The sequence below is a fragment of the Cervus canadensis genome, chromosome 6 (assembly GCF_019320065.1).
Source record: "Cervus canadensis isolate Bull #8, Minnesota chromosome 6, ASM1932006v1, whole genome shotgun sequence".
Taxonomy (NCBI): domain Eukaryota; kingdom Metazoa; phylum Chordata; class Mammalia; order Artiodactyla; family Cervidae; genus Cervus; species Cervus canadensis.
Genome location: NC_057391.1, coordinates 46,258,637 through 46,275,385, shown reverse-complemented (window position 1 = coordinate 46,275,385; position 16,749 = coordinate 46,258,637). Strand labels below are relative to the sequence as shown.

The 16,749-nt window shown below is 43.5% G+C and overlaps 1 long non-coding RNA gene across 1 annotated transcript in view; it reads right to left on the bottom strand.

The window, feature by feature from the left end:
* Positions 1-15,387, bottom strand: part of LOC122444128 — a 79,796-nt gene extending 64,409 nt beyond the window's left edge. The window contains exon 1 of the long non-coding RNA XR_006270177.1: positions 15,296-15,387. This is a non-coding gene — a long non-coding RNA (uncharacterized LOC122444128). The remainder of the gene's footprint in view (positions 1-15,295) is intronic.
* Between the last annotated feature and the right edge of the window lie 1,362 nt (positions 15,388-16,749).

The following is a 16,749-nucleotide window of genomic DNA, read 5'->3' as shown; positions in this document are numbered from 1 at the left end:
TTGGTTTTGGATCCTCTCCTATTCTCCAAAAACAACTTATAATGCATTCACTCAAGAGAACAGGAAAATGTATGAGAGTTCTTAAATGTACGAGATCTCTTAACATATACGTGCACAAGTTACACACAGTATTCCTAGTGATCTGGGAACAGATAAATTCTTCTACATGAAATGACACCCATCCCCAAAAGTCCTTCAGCAGGCCGTGGAAGGGATGGTTTCTTTCCCAGCATCCACACCCCTGGCAGATACCTATTTATAGCATTAGGTTGACATAACAGCTGTAAGCCAGATGGATGATGTCACCCATCACTGCCTGAAATGTCTTAAAATGCTGTGATGCAGACTAAACTCATCTGCAAGGAGAACATATATCCCCAGCGGACCAGAGGCCCAGCTGCCTCAGTCCTTGAGTAGAAGTAAGTGTAGCTTTTTTGTTATATCTGCTCCAAAAGAGCTATAGGTATCCAAATGAATGAAAAAATAGTGAATGAAGTAATTATATTCAGGTAGTTCCATAATTTGTTAAATAAGTAAAATACAAACCATTTAAGAAACTAACATCATGGCACCTGGCCCCATCACTTCATGGCAAATAGAACAAGAAAAAGGGGAGACAGTGATAGATTTTATTTTCTTGGGCTCCAAAATCACTGCAGATGGTGACTACACCATGAAATTAAAACATACTTGCTCCCTGGAAGGAAAGCTATGAAAAACTAGACAGCCTATTAAAAAGCAGAGATACTACTTTGCCAACAAAGGTCCGTATAGTCAAAGCTATGGTTTTTCCAGTAGTCATGTATGGATATGAGAGTTGGACCATAAAGAAGGCTGAGTGCCAAAGAATTGATTCTTTCAAACTGTAGTGCTGGAGAAGACTCTTGAGAGCCCCTTGGACTGCAAGGAGATCAAACTAGTCAATCCTAAAGGTAATAACCCCTAATATTCATTGAAAGGACTGATGGTGAAGCTGAAGCTCCAATACTTTGGCCACTTGACGCGACAAGCAGACTCACTGGAAAAGACCTTGATGCTGGGAAAGATTTGAAGGCAAAAGGAGAAGGGGTGGCAGAGGATGAGATGGTTAGATAGCATTACCCACTAAATGGACATAAATTTGAGCAAACTCCCAGAGATAATAGATGACAGGGAAGCCTAGCATGCTGCAGTCCATGGGCTCACAAACAGTTGGACACGACTTAGCAACTGACCAACAAAACCACTTCTGTGGTTTCAGAATGTTCTACCTAGAAGCTTCACTGAAAATCAGGATCTTTATGATAAATCCTGCCTTTGACCAGAAAACCTGGGTTAAGAAGCATTGAGAAATGAGACCTTCTCTTTCACACATTGGATTTTAGACCTTGAGGGGAACCTGGAGATTATAAATTGCAAATTTGTCTCATCACAGGTTAAAAAATAAATTAATAAAAGCCCACTGAGGTGTAGGGATTTGCCCAAGGTCTCCTGGTAAAAAGAAGCAAGCCCAGGACTAGAAGGCCATCTCCCAAGTATACTAACTAGCATGGCCCATTCTCCTTGCCAAAGAGCATCCTGGCACCCAATTCCCTGTGGAGGCCTGGGGTCCACAATCTAGCTCAGTGGTCCCTGAACTGCTACTAAAACTACTTTTCTGCTAATGAGTGGTCTGTCCTTGTTCTCTCCTCACCTTAAGAAACAAATGATACTCTTTCTTTGTGTTCAGTCTTTGTTAGATTAGTATGTGTCTTGGTGTGTTTCTCCTTGAGTTTATCTTGTATGTGACTCTTTGTGCCTCTTGGACGTGATTGACTATTTCCATGTTGGGGAGATTTTCAACTATAATCTCTTCAAAAATTTTCTCATATCCTTTGTTTTTCTCTTCTTTTTCTGGGACCCCTATAATTCGAATGTTGGTGCGTTTGATATTGTTCCAGAAGTCTCTGAGACTATCCTCAGTTCTCTTCATTCTTTTTACTTTATTCTGCTCTTCAAAAGTTTTTTCCACCGTTTTATCTTCCAGCTCACTGATTCGTTCTTATGCTTCGGATACTCTGCCGTTGATTCCTTCTAGAGTATTTTTAATTTCAGTAACTGTGTTGCTTGTCTCTGCATGTGTATTCTTTAATTCTTCTAGGTCTTTGTCAATTGATTCTTGCATTTTCTCCATTTTGTTTCCAAGGCTTTTGATCATCTTTACTATCGTTATTCTGGATTCTTTTTCAGGGAGTTTGCCTGTTTCCTCTTCATTTATTTGGACTTCCGTGTCTCTAGTTTGTTCCTTCATTTATGTAGTATTTCTCTGCCTTTTCATTATTACCTTTTTTAAACTTATTGTGATTGAGGTCTCCATTTCCCAGGCTTCAAGGTTGAATTCTTTCTTCCTCCTAAGGTTGGGCCAGTGGTTTGTTTAAGCTTCATATAGGGTGAGATTTGTGCTGAGTTTTTGTTTGTTTGTTTTTCCTCTGATGATAATCAAATAGGTAATCCTGTCTGCTGGTGGTTGGGTTTATATTTTTGTTCTGTTTGTTATTTAGATGAGGCGGCCTACACAGGGTGCTACTGGTGGTTGGGTGATGCCAGGTCTTGTGTTCAAGTGGTTTCCTTTGTGTGAGTTCTCACTATTTGATATCCCCTAGGGTTAGCTCTCTGGTAGTCTAGGGTCATGGTACATATTCACAATTAAATATTACACAGCCATAAAAAGGAATACATTTGAGTCGGTTCTGATGAGGTGGATGAACCTAGAACCTATTATACAGAATGAAGTGAGTCAGAAAGAGAATGATAAATATTGTATTTTAACATGCATATGCGGAATCTAAAAAAAAAATGGTACTGAAGAATTTATTTACAGGGCAGCAATGGAGAAACAGACATAGACTTATGGACATGGGGAAAGGGGAAGAGAGGGTGAGATGTATGGAAAGAGTAACATAGATAGCCATATGTAAAATAGACAGCCAATGGGAATTTGATGTACGGCTCAGGAAACTTAAAGAGGGGCTCTGTATCAGCCTAGAGGGGTGGGATGGGGTGGGATGGGGAGGGAGATGGGAGGGAGGTTCAAAAGGGAGGGGCTATATGTATACCTATGGCTGATTCATGTTGAGGTTTGGCAGAAAACAACAAAATTCTGTAAAGCAATTATCCTTCAATAAAAAAAAATTTTTTTAAAGAAACAAATGACAACCATATTCTTTAAAACAAGACTAGCAGCTACTGCAAACCACAACCAAACTCAATACAACACCGAATACAATATCCTCCCCCAAAATGTCCAGAATTCCCAGTCCATGTGGGGTCATTTACTGTGGTGGCTTCCCTCGTAGCTGAGTTGGTACAGAATCTGCCTGTTGTGCAGGAGACCTGGGTTTGATCCCTGAGTTGGGAAGATCACCTGGAGAAGGGAATGGCAACCTACTCCAGTATTCTTGCCTAGAGAATTCCATGGACAGAGGAGCCTGGCAGGCTACAGTCCATGGGGTCACAGAGAGTCACACTGTGGAGCTCATCAGCCAAACTTTTTATACAAAATGGAATTAGAGTATGTAAGGGAACCAGTAATGTGCCATTTTTATTATAAACGCCAGTGTTAATACTCCTCCATGACTGACTTTATAGGATATTGGTCATTCATGAAAATAAAAGCCCACAGGATGACTCACTGTAAGTAAAAGAGCTGAAGAGGGGCATCATCAGTTGCCCCCAGTTGACGATACATTACATGCAGATGTGTGCATAGCAGAGCGGTTCTCTGAGGTTGATGGAAATCCACCAAGATCGGATGTGGTTGTGGTCATAACAGAGATGCCCACAAGATGGCACTCTTCTTTACCTTTAATTCATAAGCCAAAAAGGAATTTTCTACACAGTCTAACAATAAATGGGATATGTAGGTAACTCCATATAGAATCAAGTTCAATGTTGTAACATGCGTCACAGTGATGAAAATCTGCCCCTCACCTCATTGAGGATGAGGTTTGTGTTGATGGAGGACAGAAAGGCCTGGAAAGATGGGTGTTGGTGCTCTGAGGAAATGCCAGACCTTGGGAAAAAGGGTGTGTGTGTGTGTCTGTGTCTATGTGTGTCTGTGTGTCTCTGTGGGTATGTGTGTACCATATGGTTCCATATTTTTCCTAAAAGGTAAGTTCTGTCTTAAAACTATGTTAATTAGATAGGTTGCCTACTGTCTTAAGACTTCTCTATCTTCAAGGCCAAAATAGAGGCATTCCAACTACTGTGCCTTGCTCCACAAAGTCCCCTCTGAAGAAGCTTTTCTGTCTTTGTCACATACACGCACAGAGCACTCCCTCTCCTGTGCTGGGAGTGGGGAACTACCAAGTTCTCTTTAGTAGGTGGAAGATAACATCTGATTTGGCAGGAAGATGGACAAAGGAAAATAATAGACGGACATTATCAGAAGACCTCAGTGACCAGGCCAGAGCTCTCAAAGCTCACTTTCACAGCACTCCAGTTCCACAAACTAGACAGAAATGTGTTGCCAATAAAAAAAAACGCTGGCTTCTTAACAAATGGTCCTGGAACAACTGAATGCCCACACACAAGATGGACTCTAGGCACAGACCTGGCATGATGCAGTCCATGGAGTCGCAGAATTGGACACGACCTAGTGACTGAACAGCAACAAAGCATAGACTTTACACCTTACACAAAAATTAACTCAGAGTAGATCGTAGGCCCCAACATAAAATGGAAAAATAAAAAAACTTCTTAAACATGGAAGAAAATCTACATGCCTGTGGATTTGGTGATGAATTTTTAAATACCAATAGCACAGTCGATGAAAAGAAAAATTAGTTGGACTTCATCAAACTTAAAATTTCTGCTCTGTGAGAGACACTGATAAGAAAATGCAAAACTAAGCCACAGACTAGAGGAAAATATTTGCAGAACACGTACCTGATAAAGGGCCAATATCCAAAATCTGAAAGAACTCTTAAAAGTCAATGATTTAAAATAAAGAATTAAAAGGAGTCAAAAATTTGAGCAGACACCTCACCAAAGAAGATACAGATGGCAAATAAGCATATGAAAGGTGCTTAATAAGTTCAGATCAGTTCAGTCGCTCAGTTGTGTCCGACCCTTTGCGACCCCATGGACTGCAGCACGCCAGGCCTCCCTGTCCATCACCAACTCCCGGAGTTTATCCAAACTCATCTCCATTGAGTCTATGATGCCATCCAACCATCTCATCCTCTGTCATCCCCTTCTTCTCCTGCCCTCAATCTTTCCCAGCATCAGAGTCTTTTCAAATGAGTCAGGTGGCCAAAGTACTGGAGTTTCAGCTTCAACATCAGTCCTTCCAATGAACACCCAGGACTGATCTCCTTTAGGATGGACTGGCTGGATCTCCTGGCAGTCCAAGGGACTCTCAAGAGTCTTCTCCAACACCACAGTTCAAAAGTATCAATTCTTCAGTGCTCAATACTACTGGTCATTAGGGGTTTGCAAGTGAAAACAACGAGATACCATTACAAGATGATTAGAATGACAAAATTAAAAAAAAAAACAAAAACCTGACACTACCAAATGCTGGCAAGAATGCAGGGTACAGGAACACTCACTCAGTACTGATGGAAACACAAAACAGTACAGCCACTGTGAAAGATATTTTGGTAGTTTCTTACAAAACTAGACATAGTCTTACCACCTGACTCAGCAATTGTATTCCTAAGAATTGTGTCCCAAGACGGCATCATCAATTCGATGGACCCTGTCAAAAACTGGAAGTAACCAACATGTCCCTTAATAGACAAATGGATAAATAAACTGTGCTACCCCCAGACAATGAAGCATTCCTCATTTGATAAAAACAAGCAAGCAATCAAGTCATTGAAAAATATGGATTTATCTTAAGTGCGTATCACCAAATGAAAGAAGTCAGTTTGGGGAAGCTGCCTACTATGTGGTACCAAATATATAACATTCAGGAAAGGAAAAACTATAAAGCTGATAAACATATCACTGGCTGCCAGGAGTTGAGGGGGGAGGTAAGGTTGAGGAGGTGAAGAGCAGCGGATTTGGGGGGTGGGGCAGTGATTCTGTGTGATACTGTAAAGCAGACACAAACTAGGGAAAAAAATTATTTACAAGATTCCAAAGTGGAATAGACTGGAATAAAAAGTATGATAAGCCAACTGTTAGGTCCACAAATCAAGGCAAATTGGAAGTGGTCAAACAGGAGACAGCAAGAGTGAATATTGACATTTTAGGAATCAGCAAACTAAAATAGACCAGAATGGGCAAATTTAACTCAGATGACCATTATATCTACTATTTGTGGTCAAGAATCCCTTAGAAAAAATGGAGTAGCCCTCATAGTCAACCAAAGAGACTGAAATGCAGTACTTGGATGCAATCTCAAAAATGACAGAATGATCTCTGTTCATATCCAAGGCAAACTATTCAATATCAGAGTAATCCAAGTCTATGCCATGACCAGTAATCCTGAAGAAACTGAAGTTGAATGGTTCTATGAAGACCTACAAGACCTTCTAGAACTAATGCCCCCCAAAAGATGTCCTTTTCATTATAGGGGACTGGAATGCAAAAGTAGGAAGTCAAGAAACACCTGCAGTAACAGGCAAATTTGGCCTTGGAGTACAGAATGAAGCAGGGCAAAAGCTAATAGAGTTTTTCCAAGAGAACGCACTGGTCATAGCAAACACCCTCTTCTAACAACACAAGAGAAGACTCTACACATGGACATCACCAGATGGTCAACACTGAAATCAGATTGATTGTATTCTTTGCAGCCAGAGATGAAGTAGGTATGGAAAACAAGTCAGGAAAAACAAGACCAGGAGCGGACTGTGGCTGAGATCATGAACTCCTTATTGCCAAATTCAGACTTAAATTGAAGAAAGTATGGAAAACCACTAGACCATCCAGGTATGACCTAAATCAAATCTATTTGATTTTATTACGATTATACAGTGGAAGGGAGAAACAGATTTAAGGGACTAGACTTGATAGAGTGCCTGATGAACTATGGATGGAGGTTCATGACATTGTACAGGAGACAGGGATCAAGACCACCCCCAAGGAAAAGAAATGCAAAAAAGCAAAATGGCTGTCTGAGGAGGACTTACAAATAGCTGTGAAAAGAAGAGAAGCGAAAAGTAAAAGAAAAAAGGAAAGATACATCCATTTGAATGCAGAGTTCCAAAAGAATAGCAAGGAGAGATAAGAAAGCCTTCCTCATTGATCAATGTGAAGAAATAGAGGAAAACAATAGAATAGGAAAGACTAGAGATCTCTTCAAGAAAATTAGAGATACCAAGGGAACATTTCATCCAAAGATGGGCTCAATAAAGGACAGAAATGGTATGGACCTAACAGAAGCAGAAGATATTAAGAAAAGGTGGCAAGAATACACAGAAGAACTATACAAACAAGATCTTCACGACCCAGATAATCACAATGGTATGATCACCCACCTAGAGCCAGACTTGCCAGAATGTGAAGTCAAGTGGGCCTTAGGAAGCATCACTAAGAACAAAGCTAGTGGAGGTGATGGAATTCCAGTTTAGCTATTTCAAATTCTAAAAGATGATGCTGTGAAAGTGCTGCACTCAATATGCCAGCATATTTGGAAAACTCAGCAGTGGCCACAGAACTGGAAAAGGTCAGTTTTCATTCCAATCCCAAAGAAAGGCAATGCCAAGGAAGGAACAAACTACTGCACAATTGCACTCATCTCTCACACTAGCAAAGTAATGCTCAGAATTCTCCAAGCCAGGCTTCAACAGTACATGAACTGTGAACTTCCAGATGTTCAAGCTGGTTTTAGAAAAGGCAGAGGAACCAGAGATCAAATTACCAACATCCGTTGGATCATTGGAAAAGCAAGAGAGTTCCAAAAAACATCTATTTCTGCTTTACTGACTAGGCCAAAGCTTTTGACTGTGTGGATCACCAGTGGAATTGTGGAAATTCTTAAAGAGATGGGACTATCAGACCACCTGACCTGCCTCTTGAGAAATCTGTATGCACATCAAGAAGCAACAGTTAGAACTGGACATGGAACAACAGACTGGCTCCAAATAGGAAAAGAAGTATGTCAAGGCTGTATATTGTCACCCTGCTTATTTAACTTATATGCAGAGTACATCATGAGAAACGCTGGGCTGGATGAAGCACAAGCTGGAATCAAGACTGCCAGGAGAAATATCAATAACCTCAGATATGCAGATGACACCACCCCTGTGGCAGAAAGTGAAGAAGAACTAAAGAGCCTCTTGATGAAGGTGAAAGAGGAGAGTGAAAAAGTTGGCTTAAAGCTCAAGTTCAGAAACCTAAGATCATCGCATCAGGTCCCATCACTTCGTGGAAAATAGATGGGGAAACACTGGCAGACTTTATTTTGGGGGGGAGTCCAAAATCACTGCTGATGGTGACTGCAGCCATGAAATAAAAAGACTCTTACTCCTTGGAAGAAAAGTTGTGACCAACCTACACAGCATATTAAAAAGCAGAGACATTACTTTGCCAACAAAGGTCCATCTAGTCAAGGCTATGGTTTTTCCAGTAGTCATATATGGAGGTGAGAGTTGGACTATAAAGAAAGCTGAGCACCGAGGAATTGATGCTTTTGAACTGTGGAACTTTTGAACTCTTGAGAGTCCCTTGAACAGCAAGGAGATCCAACCAGTCCATCCTAAAGGAAATCAGTCCTGAATATTTATTGGAATTATTGATGTTGAGGCTGAAACTCCAATACTTTGGCCACCTGCTGCAAAGAGCTGACTCATTGGAAAAGACCCTGATGCTGGCAAAGATTGAGGGCAGGAGGAGAAAGGGATGACAGAGGATGGGACAGTTGGGTGGCATCACCAGTTCAATGGACATGAGTTTGAGTAAACTCCAGGAGTTTTTGATGGACGGGGAGGCATGGCGTATTGCAGTCCATGGGGTTACAAAGAGTCAGACACGATTGAGTGACTGATGTGAGCTGAACCCAACTGTATTACAAATGTATGAAACAACTTTATTAAACAGGCTGGGGGGGCAATAGTGCTAATCCTAGTAACTCTAAAAATCAGTAGAATCTGTAACACCAAAGGAAACAGGAACTGCACACAGCATTACACTCCAGTCAATAAAGACTTTTCCTTGGGGATGCGAGTTAACAATTCTGATATCTATACAAATACATTGGAATTGAACAACTAAGTTAAAGGGTGGCAGATGGCAGGAAGCAGATGTCTCATCGCTGGAGTGTGAATTTACAGATAAAGAAGGGGAGATGGATAGAATGAGCCATGCAGTGGTGGACTGGAGCTGGAGATATTAGTATGCACTCATACTCAGCTTAATACACATGCAGATGGTTACATACAGAAAATTTTATAGGCATGTATATATACACAGATAGAGCTTCCCTCACAGCTCAGTTGGTAAAGAATCTGCCTGCAGTGCAGGAGGCTCCGGTTCGATTCCTGGGTCAGGAAGATCCCCTGCAGAAGGGATAAACTACCCACTCCAGTATTCTTGGGCTTCCCTGTGGCTCCCTGGTAAAAGAATCCACCTGCAGTGTGGGAGACCTGGGTTCCATCCCTGGTTGGGAAGACCCCCTGGAGAAGGGAACAGCTACCCACTCCAGTATTCTGGCCTGGAGAATTCCATGGACTGTACAGTCCATGGGGATGCAGAGTCGGACACGACTGAGCCACTTCACACATACACAGATCAGTACACATACATTTCCTTGCTCTTTCAGCTGAGAGGACCCACAAGCAATGCCATCCCCACAGCAATGAGCACACCTGATGCCCAGACCCTGGTTTCTGATACTATTCTCGGTGAAAGGAGCCAGGGCTGCTTGGAGAAGCAGTAGATTCAAGGACTAGAGCAGGAAATACACAAGATGAGTTTGGAACATATGTAGCTCCAAGAAACAAAGAACTGCTCAAAAAAACTGATGTGTCATAGGGACACAGTGTTATGGGAAACACACTGACTGAATCACCAGCATGAGTTATTTTCTGACAGGAAGCTCTGGTAAGGAACACAGAATTAACAAGCCACCACCAATTGGAAGAATCCAGGTCAAAGGTCAAAAAACACCACGCGTCCTACCACCTCCCAGAATCCTTCTTGCTGGCATCCACCTTGGCTGAGCAATGCATGTGCCACGAGGAAGGACCCTGAGTCAGAGAGACTGGCCAAACACAGCCCCAAAACTAACCCCATGACCATAAAACCCGAGACTGTGAGCCACGCGGCAGGCCTCCTGGGCTCCCTTACTCTCCTGTTCTCGGCCCAGGCGCCCCCCCAATACAGTCTCTTGCTTTGTCAGCCCTCGTGCTGAATGTGCTGAACTCTCTTAGACAATTCATTTCTGAGTGTTAGAGAAGAGCCTCCTTTCAGAAGAGTGTTAGAAGGGGTCCCCTTTCCTGCAACAACAGGAGTCAACTGAAAGAGCTCCCAATGGCCAAAACGGGAACAATCAGAGCAAGAAAATTACGTAGCATTGGATTACAACCTAAAACATGAAGTAAATATCCATGAGGCCATACTGATATAAACTACTGATTAAATACAAAGGGAAAGGAGACAAAGCCACTCTGCAGAATTCCAAACAACTTATACAGATACTCCATCCTCAAGGAGATGGCACGTAACTCCACACTTCTTAAGTCACTTCCTTCCACAGAGGACAGCGTGGAAACAGGAGGAAGGAGTAAGACAGACAACCCAAGAAGATGATCAGTGTTAACATCTAAGTGATGTTACAGTGATGGGAGGACCTGTGATACAAGATGAGGAAGATGGCATCTTACCTCTGCAGTCTTCCTCCAAAAATACACTAATCTAATCATGAGGAGAACATCAGACAAATTCCAACTGAGGAACATTCTACAAAATATCTGACCAGCAATCCTCAAAACTGCCAAAGTTACCCAAAACAAGAAAAGTTTGAGTAACTACCATATAAAAGCGCCTGAGAAGACACTACTACATGTAATATCGTGGGTGGAATCATGGAACAGAAAAAGGACGTAAGGGGAAAACTGAATAAACTATGGGTTTAAATTAGTAACAATATATCAATGTTGGTTTATTCGTTGTAACAAACATATCACACTCTCATGTTTTTAAAAAGGGAACACTGGATGTGGGAATATAGGTACTCTTTTACTATCTTCACAGTAATTTTGTAAATCTTAAACTATTCTAAGATTAAAAGCTTGCTATAAGGAGTGTTAACAGTCTTTTCCCACTTCACACACATGCACACACACAAAATTAATGAACAGATTTTTCTTCCATTTTTATTAAAATTCTGCTGCAGAGGCAGTGAATGAGTTAATTACCAACTCTGTTTGAGTAAGAGTGTTAAGAGATTTGGGTTCCACTTCTTACTGGCCATAAGATTTTGGGAAAGTCAACCTCGCTGAGCCTCAGTTCTCTCGTCAGTCAAATGGGCTCATGATTCCTATTTCCAGGCATGCTGGAGGAATTAAACATCATAATCTATGCTAAACTCATAACACAGCACTTGACATAGAGTAAGTTCAAGAGATTGCTGCTGTTACAAGCTAGCTAGTGTGGACTGATTGATCAAACAAATGTCCTGGTAGTAAATAGATTTCAACAGAAAAACTCAGAATGTAAAAAATCTCTAGACTGGTTTCCTTATTGTGGAGGATGGAATGACAAAGTTTTACTCTTAACCCATCAAGCATCAACATCAGTTCCCTAAAAATATTCAATAGGTACTTACTCCAGGTTCAAGCAATACAATCTAATTCACAGAGAGCCAGGTTCAAGCAATACAGTCTAATTCATACACAGCCAGTCTCTATGGGAGAGATATGGGTTGTTTTTTTTTTTTTCCTCTAATCAGCTCAGTCTGGCTCCGGGGCTCAGCCCATACTGACGGGTCTTTAGTCTCTGGCTCTGTGGGTGCAGCCTGAAAAAGGTGCTTCCTCACCCTTCCCTTGTGCCTTTTTTTTTCTGCCTCTCCTCTTGCTCCTTCACTCCCTCTTCTCCCCAGACCTCCCTCCCAGGCCTGTCTGCAGAGATCCACCTCTGCTTCATGGTCAAGTCCAGAGACTAAAACCTTATACCCAGCAATGACTCACACCCACTAGCAAGCCTCCTTATAATGCTACGAAACTCAGCGGGGACATTTATAAAGCTCTCAAAACAATGTGGGGAAATGCTTATGTTTTATGTTTTCATATTTAGTGAAGGCAGGTCCCCAAACTCAATATACATTGTGTTCACTAATATCTTTAAACATGCATGGGGATTAAAAAAAAAAAAAAAGCTATACTAGACCTAAATGTTAACAATGGTTTTCACTGGATACCTGTTATTTTTACATGTTTTTCTTCATAATTTAAAAAATATTTTTCATGTTTTCTACATCATGTTACTATTACAGTCAGGAAAAAAACTTAAAGCTGTGGAGCCCACTGTAACAATTGCTTACATTTGTCTAAAACAGAAAGGTTACCTTTTAGGTTATGCTGGATATGTGACAGTCAAGTTGATTTTTTATGATTAAACTGTTTTAAAAAAAGAAAGGAAAAGAAGACGCTCACAGGGGAGTTTCATTGTAAAAGGCCTCCTTCTACTCCTTGGCCCCAGCAAGGCAGGCTGCAGGACACGAGGAGAGGACAGTGCAGGAAGAGCCACCACACACACTTCATTTCCTAGAAATATTTTACACACATATTTGGGAGGCATGGAAACTCCACATACATGATTATAAAATTCCCCATCCATAAACCTACTTCTCACTTATATAACACATTCTGTGATGTCCCCAGAAGTGACTCCTAGGGGCTTGGCCCCAGGAACAAGAGTGAAAGCACTGCATGGAGGTAAGACTCACCACGCTGGTTTAACACATCCATCTGAAACAGACACCACACACTGCGGGCTTCTGGCCTTTTCCATGTTTGCTGAGCTTGTGGGGCCAAAACTCCCCTGAATCTAGGTGGCCTGCTAGTCCCTACACTTTTTATGATTATCTTTAACTTCAGCCATCTGACTTACAGCAGCAGACCTGAATCTAGACACAAGCTACCCACTGGGCACCCCCAAATCTGTATTCTTTACTGGGGCAGCGGTAGAAAATGACTGATTATTTAACTCACCTCTGAAAGGGAGCCCTCATAAACCTTTGATATCTAAGCCAAAGTTTCATCCTAAAATATAGCTGACCCTTGAGCAAGGCAGGTTTGAACGGCAGTTTGCACTGAGCTTACAGGTAGGTTTTTTCCAACATATATAGTACCTGTGTTTTACACTATATAGATCTTTAATTAAATGTGGGGGTGGGGGGGGAGTCTGCATTCAATTAGAGATCGCACTATGCAGGATCCAAAGAACTAGGGCTTGAATATGGAAAAAAATAAAGGCAGGAGGAGAAGGGGACAGCATGAGATGGCTGGATAGCATCATCGACTCAATGGACATGAGTCTGAGCAAACCCCAGGAGACAGTGAAAGACAGGGAAGCCCTGGCGTGCTGCACGCAGTCCATGGGGTCGCAAAGAGTCGAGTGAACAACAACGAGGGCTTGAATTCGGATTCTATCCAAATTCTTTAAGCTTCCAGCTCTTAGGTGAATCGTGTACCAATTCCTTTGTTTTCAAGACAGAGATAGAGCATGAGGGATTTCCACTCCATGGGAGGTCGGCGCCCCTAACCCGTGCGTGGTTCAAGGGTCAAATGACCTATCTTACCTGGCTCTTCCACTTAAATGTCTTGAATTTAGTTTCTAGTAATGCTGCATATTGAGTTATCCTCCCAGCGCAAAACTTCCCAGCCAGGCTGCTGGGATGGCGAGCGGCCCATAGGACGCCGAGCCTGCGGGACTAAGGAGCATTGTGATGAGTCCCACCTGCAGGAGGCACTTGCACGTGGCGTGGGCGGAGCCACTAGCACCCCACCCCGCCCCCACTCCTTGGCAACCCGGGGGCGTGCGCCGCTCGCTCCCCGCCCACCTCCCCGTGTGCTTCAGGCCCCGGGCCAGCGCGCTAGGCGAGGTTGCCTAGGGGACCGAGGGGCGCATCCCGCCCACCTAGCTTCTCCTCCACCAGCCCACCCGCCAGCAAGTGTGGTTCCTCCAGGGGAAGATAGGAGGCTTTCTACTTGGAATATCTTGAGGGTTGCATGGCTGTAAAACGCATTTCACCAGAGAGGACTGAAACCAGAGCGCGCTCATCAGCCCGTGTGGGAAACCAGTGCTCAACAGCAGCTACGGCGCTGATGTTGAGCTAAACATCAGTGCTGAACATCAGCTAAGGACCACGGCAGCTCAGAAACAATCCTGTTCCTCCACCTTGAAAGTACCTACCAAGCCCTCCAGGGCCAGTTCCCCGCCACCCTGCGCATGACCACGCCCTGAGTGTCTGGGAGGGCTTCTCAGGCCTGCATGGCCCACCTGCACTACAGATGGATTCCTGGCGAGACAGGCCCACATGGCTGATATTCGCTCCTGCTTCCAAAAAGCAACAGGCTTCATTGGGTCTGGGAAAAGGGAGGCAAGGGCCCGGTCCACTGCGAGGCAGGGATCTGGCATTAGCCAGCCCTCTGCATTGCTCACTTCTTGGAGACCAGAAGTTCCACCTGAAGGAGGCCTTCAATCATAGTAAGCAGAGGAGGACTGCGATCTCCCCCAAAGTTGGCTTCCTGGGCCAGCCCTGCAGTGTGAACCTGAGACCCTACATCCCACGACCTTCTCCGGGCTCCCTGCTGCCTGGAGGACACAGCCGGCCCTTCATGTAAGGCCCATGTGCAGATACTGAGCCCTGATGCACAGGGTTCCTACGGCACATTCCCTTCCCCACCCAGAGGGCACCAGTGCCCACCCCCTGGACAGTCCCAGAGCTCAGCAGGAGCCCCATGGCCACAGCCCCATCCTGCTAAAACTGGGATGGGGAGCCAGCCCAGCCCCAAGAATAGTGTGGTTGATTTATAAACTGATGGACATTTCGTCCCTGTGCGGTACTGCACACCTCACTGTTCAGGTTGCCCCAGAGGGAGAGAGTGGCCACCAGGCTTGCAGATGTCAGACGGACCTAGAGGATAGGCTCTGAGAGGGAAGAAAGGTCAAGTCGTTTCAAGAGCACAGCCTGTGCTGACCAACCACTGTTCTTCCAGAGCCCCTGCCCTCTCAGGACTGCCCATTCCTTGAAGCTCAAAATTTGCCTTTCCATTTCAAGTACAAGGCAATAAATACTTGTATTCACGTGGGAGAAAGCAGTTGCTAGGCAAGGAGAAAAGACAGTTACAAAGCCAACTGATTTTGCAGGAAGCATGATTTCTACCTTATTTTGTTAACTTTGGTCGTCTCCGTCTCTGTCGCTTCAGGGCATAAGCTGATCACCATCTAGTCAGGAAAGCAACCTGCAGGGTTTGTAGGGACATGATATACAAGCTGATTGGAGCCTTGTGGGCCCAGGAGAGGCAGGTTCTCTCAAAGGGGAGGGCTCTGGGGTGAAAGGAGGAGCAAGTAGTCTCTTCCTGGAAGAGCTGGGCCATGTGAGACTGACTGGGATAGTGCTAAGTGGAAGACAAAGCTGGTGAAATATTCCACGCTCAGGCCAGCAAAGGCCTGGATTCCTACGTGCAGATTTGGAGGTCTTGGCCAAGGGAATAAACAAAGGATACAGAGGCGAGGAATAAGGCTGACGTGCATTCTCTGCATCTGTTCATATTAGAAACTAGATGTGAACTATGCAGAAAGCTCACATTAAAATAGAACTGGCAGTTATCCCACTGAAGAGCTGAGAAGTTTTGATTCCACCTCCTCCTCTGTTTCATATATGCTCTGAAATAATTTTCTATGGTTTGTTTTCCCAGCAATTTGGAATACACTATCCAGAGAGCATCTGTCATCTTCCTTCTCTTGCTTGAAGACTCTAAACGGAACCCCTAACTTAGGCTCTTCAAAGCACGAAGTTAGATCTAAATCATGGAGCTCTGAAGTATCTGGAATACTTAGGATTTATATGGAACAGATATTGTAAATTATAAAATTTCAAAAGAGAAAGAAGTCTGGAGGTAAACATAAAAAGATTCCCTTCCAGCAGTTCATCCTGACATGTGGGCTGTCCTGGTGACTGAGGGAAGAAATGGTATAGAATCAGAGCAAGACTGGAAAATAGATTTTACCATTAGGCAGGGCCTCATTCCCCCACTGACTACACCAGTCTCTAAGCTGTTCCCAGATAGAACCAGTACTGTGGTGGGCAAGTTTTTAATTCCCTGCAAACATCCAGTCTCCCCCTTCAGAGGTCAGGACACTCCAGGCGTTGTGTGGAGGCTGGTACTGTTCCTCATCTCTGGGCTCTGCCGTGTTTAGTCTCCGAACCCAGCTGTCCCAGGGCTAGGCTACTTGCTAAAGGCTAGTTGTGTCTTCCTTTACTCCAGAACCCTTCCCTTGAAGACAATCCAGGTATACATCTTCTTGAACAGGACTTTGGAAACTCAAAAGCTGCCTAACTCTTCCATGAAGCAAGGGGAGCCTGACTTTTCCTGCCTGAACCTTGGTCCTCCCTCTTCAGGATGGGGAAGGAAGCCTGCCTCATGTTCTTTCCTGATGAGCTTACTGCCAAGGAAGCAAGAGCTCTTCTCAAAAGGTCGTCCTGCCAAAATGTTAACAGTGTGATTAGTTCTAGTTGGAGTTCCAGTTGATTCAGACTTTCTCCTTTATACTTTTCTGTAGTTTTGAACTTCCTATAGTGATTCTGTTGTCTTCTTCCTGTATGTCAGGAAAAAA